This window comes from Austrofundulus limnaeus, unplaced genomic scaffold (genome assembly GCF_001266775.1).
Source record: "Austrofundulus limnaeus strain Quisiro unplaced genomic scaffold, Austrofundulus_limnaeus-1.0 Scaffold46, whole genome shotgun sequence".
Taxonomy (NCBI): Eukaryota; Metazoa; Chordata; class Actinopteri; order Cyprinodontiformes; family Rivulidae; genus Austrofundulus; species Austrofundulus limnaeus.
Genome location: NW_013952448.1, coordinates 2,548,966 through 2,555,788, shown reverse-complemented (window position 1 = coordinate 2,555,788; position 6,823 = coordinate 2,548,966). Strand labels below are relative to the sequence as shown.

Below are 6,823 nucleotides of genomic sequence, written 5' to 3'. Positions count from 1 at the left end.
GTGAAACTGTTTTACTTTGCTGCTTGAATGTTTTGTTTTCTGACATTTTTGATATTTCTTATTAAGAAAACTAAATAAACACAGGAATTTCAACTAGAAAAGATTTTTATATTTATTTTTTGTAAATTAGTCTATATTACTCGATCAACAAAAAATAATCGTTAATGAATCAAAAATAATAGTCGTTAGACTAATAGAGTAATCGTAAAAATAATCGTTAGATTAATTGAGAGATAAATAATCGTTTAGGACAGCACTAATGAAAATGTGACAATTTGACTACTGACAGCATGGGACGAGAATATATCTTAAACAAAGGTAGCTTCTACATTAGATAAAGCGAAAAATATATATTTATATATTATAGGCTCCTTCCTTGTTGCCTCTGTATTCTCTGTAAAGACTCATCAAACACAAGACATCGGTCAAAATTCCACTGACTACTAAGCACAACAAAGTTCAAATTTACGAAAGATAGCAGTTCCTCTATGTAACGGTTTGTTTGCTCAAGTAAATGGTCATGTCTTGTTAGTATTGGCATGACTTCTCCTTTTGTAATAAGCTCATCACCCCAGAAAACTAAACAAGCAAATGGAATGCTACAAAAAAAAACAACAAGATAAAGCAAAGTGAAAGTAAATAGGTCATATTAAAAAAGCATATTTCTTTTTTTCAACCCTTTAATTTTACAGACAAATTTATAACAGATGAATAAATCCAAGCTGAAAAAAACAATTCCTATCTTTCTTTTGCATGGCTATGACTGTGTTATCTTGGGGATTCATTATTTCACATCTCCTTCTAAGGCATTGCGGTAAAAGATCAAGAAAAAGATACTATTTATCATCTGCCATCAAGCTTGTAGATTAAATATATCAGCAAGGTAGGAATGTCAAAAATCTCTTAACTCCATAAGCATCAACATACCTCTAAAGAGAGGTGTCCAGAATCAAAACCCCCAAAAAGAAACTAATATTTGTTAAAATTTTGATATAAACAAACATTCCATTATACATTTTTATAACTGCCATGTCTACAAATCTTTTCATCTAACTGATCAAAAGTTGCCAATACTTGAAGGTTGTAACTTCTCTTTTTTTATTATTTCTGTTCATCATCCACAACATTATAAGAATATTTGTGCAAAATAGTGACAATGGTTTCACAAGGAACTTTGGCTCAAAGTTCAATAAAATAGATATTTTTGGGACGTGATTGAGATAATCCCCTCAATAAACAGTAAATACCACAAACAATCAACAACCAAGTTGAGCTGTGAGGTGAATATTTAGAAATGCAATGTTGTGAAAATGAAAGCCAGGAACAGAAAGAACATCACAATGAAGTGATGAAACTACAATGTTCACAGGTTTGAATGTTTGGATGTCTTCATGTCGGCAGCCAGTGAAGGTTAATGAGATAGTTGTGTAACTGAGGCTTTTATCACAGTCTGAGCTGTGACACAAAACTAGACACTAGTAAAAATACAGTATTACCACATTGGCATCCAAAAAGAATCTGATTAATGTCAAAATAATTGATGTCCTTCAAAGTGGAGCTTGAGAAGATAGCATGAGATAGGCACGAAATCTGGTTTATTGCCACAAAAATTCAGGATTAGAAAATTTACAAAAATGTAACAACTAATGCTATACAATAGCCATGACATGGCCTCAGGAAAAAAAGAGGATGAAATATCAGACTAAGACAAGAAGCTACCATAAATTCTGTTAGGAAACACAAGAACAAGATTACTAAACTATCAGCACAAGGGCTGTGTATTGGCAAGAATTTGGTGATACGATACATATCATAACAGAGGGGTCACGATACAATATATCCCGATATATTGCGATACTATAAGCAAGGCGATATATTGCGATGTATTGCGATTTTTTGTCCAAAAGTTCTATTAAATAAAAACCTCTTACAGGGGAAAAAATGAAAAACCAAAATTCATTGTCTCAGGAAATTCTAATATTACATAGACATACTTTTGATACATTTAGCTGTGTTCTGCTTTGTGTGTATTTTTTGTTTCATATTTCTTATTGCATCCATGTTTTCAATTATTAGACTAAATTTGACAATAAATAGTTTGAAAATATATTTTTTGCAGCTTTTAGTTTTTAATATTAATTTACAATATGGTCACCCAACACTTAATAATAGCCTCTACCTCAAGAGGTAGAGGAGRCAAATGGCTGGCTCACTGCTGCCAACTAGTGGTCAGAGGCTGAACTACAACATAAAATGAACGGCTGGCAGGAAAGTTGACATTTTAAACCTTAAAAAAATCAATACAGGGCTTTAGAATATCGATACAGTATCAGGAAATGAAATATCGCAATATTTCAGTGTATCAATATTTTCTTACACCACTAATCAGCACTGTTAAATCAGCCTGAACTGTGCATCAATCAGAGATGGGATAAATGGCTCTTTGAAGGAATCTGGATTTTGGGGAGCCGTTTGTTTCATAGAGCCGTTCAAACGAGCCGTTTGATTTTGAATGGGTTACGTCATCACGTAGGTAAATACATCATTGCGTCGCTGTATGTGACGACGTCATCACGTTACGTGGGTGGAACCACAGGTTTTGCCAAGCAGACCCCCCACCCCCGGTGAGCTTCTGTGCTCCACAGCTCTGTCTGTTTTCCAGGAAAAAGCAAGGCGGGAGCGATTTAAGGATGAAAAAATAAAGATTATATGAGGAATAAAAGGAATAAAACTACAATAGGCTCATTACTGCCCGCGACTCGGCTCCTATCGTTCGTTGTAAAAAGAGCCGTTCAAAAGATTCGGATCGTTGGCGAACGTCACATCTCTAGCATCAAAGCATTTCTCAACCTCGATGCTGCTACGTTATTAGAGAGAGGTGAGAACCCTGTGGCAGGAGGAGCACAGAGATGTTACAGGATGTACAAGTGGGGAATGACGGTGGAGAAAAGGTCAAAGGGCAGTGGCTTGAAGAGGAACTGATTGGTGGTGTGAGGGTTGTGCACGTTTTGATGCTCACAAGTCTCCGAACAAAAACAGCAGAAAAGTAAAACTACCACAAATAAGAAGTTATTCTTGAAGAGTGGAAACGATTTGGCCTGACTTGGGGGCAGACGTCCATGGTGATGTCTCCTCTGCCGCACATCACATAAGCTTATCGGGAACTACCATTCCCACAACTCAACATCTCACTTGAGATTTCTATCAAGATGCTGTCCTGGAAGAGCTGCCACAGAATAGAGGCATGCACATCTCCACTCATACAAAGGACGTGACTCACAAACCCACCACGAGACACACTGCTGCTTTTCAGCCCACTTTCAATTGGAACTGAATAGTGACTCAGTCCTGCCAGTACAGCAACGCATCTGATCAACATCCTCTGCTGAACAACCTGCTACTTTCACAAAGGCACTTACAGCAAACTCGTCCGGGTGCACTGAGGTTTAGAATGACGAGCCGGTCAAACTTGATAATCACACAAAGGCAGTTAAAACAACTTCAGAATTGTAAATCACGAGTCACTAAAATCCTCAAAATTACCACAAAGCGAATTACGTTTTTGCAAAAATATGAATTTGTGTCAGAATTCACAGATTCATTCTCGTATCAGAGCTGCCAAAAAAAATGTGCCCAATAAAAATAATCCACGTCTTAATCTGTTTGCGCAGAGTTTTCCGCCTTCTGGGACAGAATGAGTAAACTTGCATAACAAGTTTATCTCCTTTTAACTTGTCTACAACAGAGGCTGTTTGCTTCGTGCATGACTGAGCTGAATTTAATAACCTAAGCTTGCAACATTTTGCTGACAGACTCAGGATCTTGCATTATGCGAGTTTATTATTTCAGCCTGCATCATCCTGATATTAGTCTGCTCAACTTGTCGGGTTCTGGACCAGTGAGAAAAACTCCCTCTCACGTCATCGAGGAGTGATTCAGAAGGAAGCAAGCATGTGAGAGACAGGGAATGGGGGGGAAACAAAGAGATAAGTGGAACAGTAGATGTAAATAATATGGGGCTTATGTTCACAGTTAGGATAAAACTCATTTAAACCAAGAGTTTGTCCAGCTCATGAAGCTGTATGAATCCAGCTGACAAAATCTCATGCTTAGAGGTTTGAGATAGCATCTGAATCTTAATAAACAACATCCTGCATCTTGAAAACGTTGCGGCTTATCAGCAGGTTACTGCGGGACAAAACAAAATTAGAAAGGAAAACTGTGCTCAGACTGAACATACTTATTGTTTTTACCTTTAGAAGCAACACATTGGAAACTTCTTAATGAGGCGCGTGACTCGAATAATTCCCACTCATGTTCTTTAGGGGTTTCCATTTGTGCCATTTAAGCACCACAGCTATTTCTTGTTGACTACAACAGCCACAAAGACTATTTTATGATTTAGGAAATTTGTCTAAACGATAAACCCTAATCTTTAGACCCTCCAGTGAGCAGGCCTGTTATGCAAAACGTAGTCTATTTTAAAACACTAATCCAAATATCCAAATACTGTAAATCTGCCTCTTTAAGCTGCACACCACAGAACACTATTTTATACCAAAGGAAATTAACCCAAAAGAAACAGGAAAAGCACAGCCATCTGCTACAGATCTTCAAAGCGTATATACATCTGATAACACGTTCAAAATATCACAACTCACCTCGTTTCATTAACTCTATATATAAACTCGGAGAACAGCCCCTCCCAAAAATAAATAAATAAATAAATAAATGGGAAGGAAAAAAAGCAGAAATAATAAGATAAGCAGCAATCTCAGTGGAATGGAGGAAAACAGAGTGGCTCTGTTTGAAACCTTGAAACGTCAAAACATCTGAGGTTTGTGAATCATGGGGAGGGGAAGTGGATCAACACCCAAAAACATCTGAATATAAAAAAACAGTCCAAACATTCAGGCTGTCAGATTAGAAATATGTAATCCCACAGGGGACAAACAGTCTGCTTTAACCAGACATGGGCAGATTGAGCAAAACAGCCGAAGGTAAACTCAACTTAACTTAACTTTAAATAAATAAATAAATAAATAAATAAATAAATAAATAAATAAATAAATAAATAAATAAATAAATAAATAAATAAATAAACAAACAAACAAACAAACAAACAAACAGTCACCTGTTCTTCCTTCATAAGGAGGCACTGAAAAGCAGAACTGGACTGAACTCAGATAAGCTGAAATCTCTTCGCAACATTAATTTATAATTAGTACCTGGTCAAACTAACGGTCAGTGTCTGAAAATAACCCGTGACAACTCGGGTTATATTAGGGTTAATACTTTGGAAACACGCTCTGCTGTCTGAGTGCATTTGTAGCTGTTCCTGCTGCGCGAGACAAGTTTAACGTGACAGAAAAGTTACTCTGTAAATAGTATTTACTCACCTTTGTAAAAAAAAATAAAAAAAATAAAAAAATAAATAAATAAAAAGAAGTGCGAAACCAAAGTGTCCGACTTGGTTTGATATGTTTTTATTTTTTATTTGTCCTCGACGAGAACTCCGCGGCCGGGACTGCGACGCCAAACAGCGGACAGCATTTTCTCACGGATGGAAAACCACTGCAGAGCGATAAGTGATTCACCATCAAGTTAACTAGATGGATGTGGGTACTTCCGGTTAGACCTTTCAGAATAAAACTGGCTCTGTGAACTTTGAGCGCATTGTATTTTATTTTGAATGAGTTTAACCCGACGATATTTTTGCTAACTATGGATTCTTTGATGCTGAAAAAAGTACAAAACTTCCGCAAGTCCGTCATGTGACCACTGTGAAAGACTGGCCAGTCCAGTCTTCTTGAAAATACCTTTACTGGAAGACAGCTTCATCATCCATACTGTGCAAATGTTTTAAACCACTACTTTGCCTGTTTTTTTAATATACTTTTTAAAAGTATTATTGATTAATGGCTTCTCAGGATTTCTTAGCGGTGAAGTTCATAGTGAGGCACTCAATGAATCAGATTTACAAATACATTATATGAAACCTAACTTATTCACCATATGATTGGCAGAAGTTACTGAGTTAAGTTTCATATCTCATATATCAGTGTTTTTTACACAAACTGCAACTTATTTGATGCACATTTCATCAAAACAAAGTTATATGTCCTACATTTAGTGGTGGGCAGCACTAATCTAAAAATTAGTTCCACTAGCCCTAAAGCACGTTAAGTCCCCTAATTCTAAAGCACTTAATGCACTAAAAGTTTTATCAAAAGCTAATTTAAGCACTAAAATAACCCAGTCAACCCATGAACATTCTTCAACAGACAACATGAGTCACATATTGCCATGCTGCTCTCTTAATACTTATCATTGACATTCCACAGCCTTATTTGTGTTCATATATTGTCATATGGTGGATAAGTGACAAAGAATTTTGAACAAAATGTGTGACAGATTTCACCATCAGCTGTTAACAATAAAGTTGATCAATAACATTTAAAGACCTCAGTTAGTGCTGCTAAATTTAGCCTATAAATTTAGCAAGTGACAATCCACTAATAAATTTGAAAATTAGCAAAAGCACTAATCAGGAAATTAGTTTCCCTATTAATGCTTTGGTGCTTTAGGGCAGTGTTTCCCAAAGTTGGGGTCGGGACCCAAAGTGGGGTCCCGAAACATCAAGGTGGGGTCGTGAAAAGATTTCATGAATTAATTACATTTTTGCCTTATTTGTTACAAAGGAGTGAGTTTAGTGTATTTAAAATGGATAAATGTAGTATAAAATTTTGTTGCTATGCCATGTTTTGTTGACCTGATATTTATCATACAAAATTAGCTGGGGGCACATGTCTCTGCTACTGTT

At 36.3% G+C, this 6,823-nt stretch overlaps 1 protein-coding gene across 1 annotated transcript in view; it reads right to left on the bottom strand.

The window, feature by feature from the left end:
- Positions 1 to 5,528, bottom strand: part of arap1 (ArfGAP with RhoGAP domain, ankyrin repeat and PH domain 1) — a gene marked incomplete in the record, with an annotated part of 30,775 nt that extends 25,247 nt beyond the window's left edge. Inside the window, 1 exon segment of the mRNA XM_014008024.1 lies at positions 5,434 to 5,528.
- Positions 5,529 to 6,823: the final 1,295 nt, after the last annotated feature.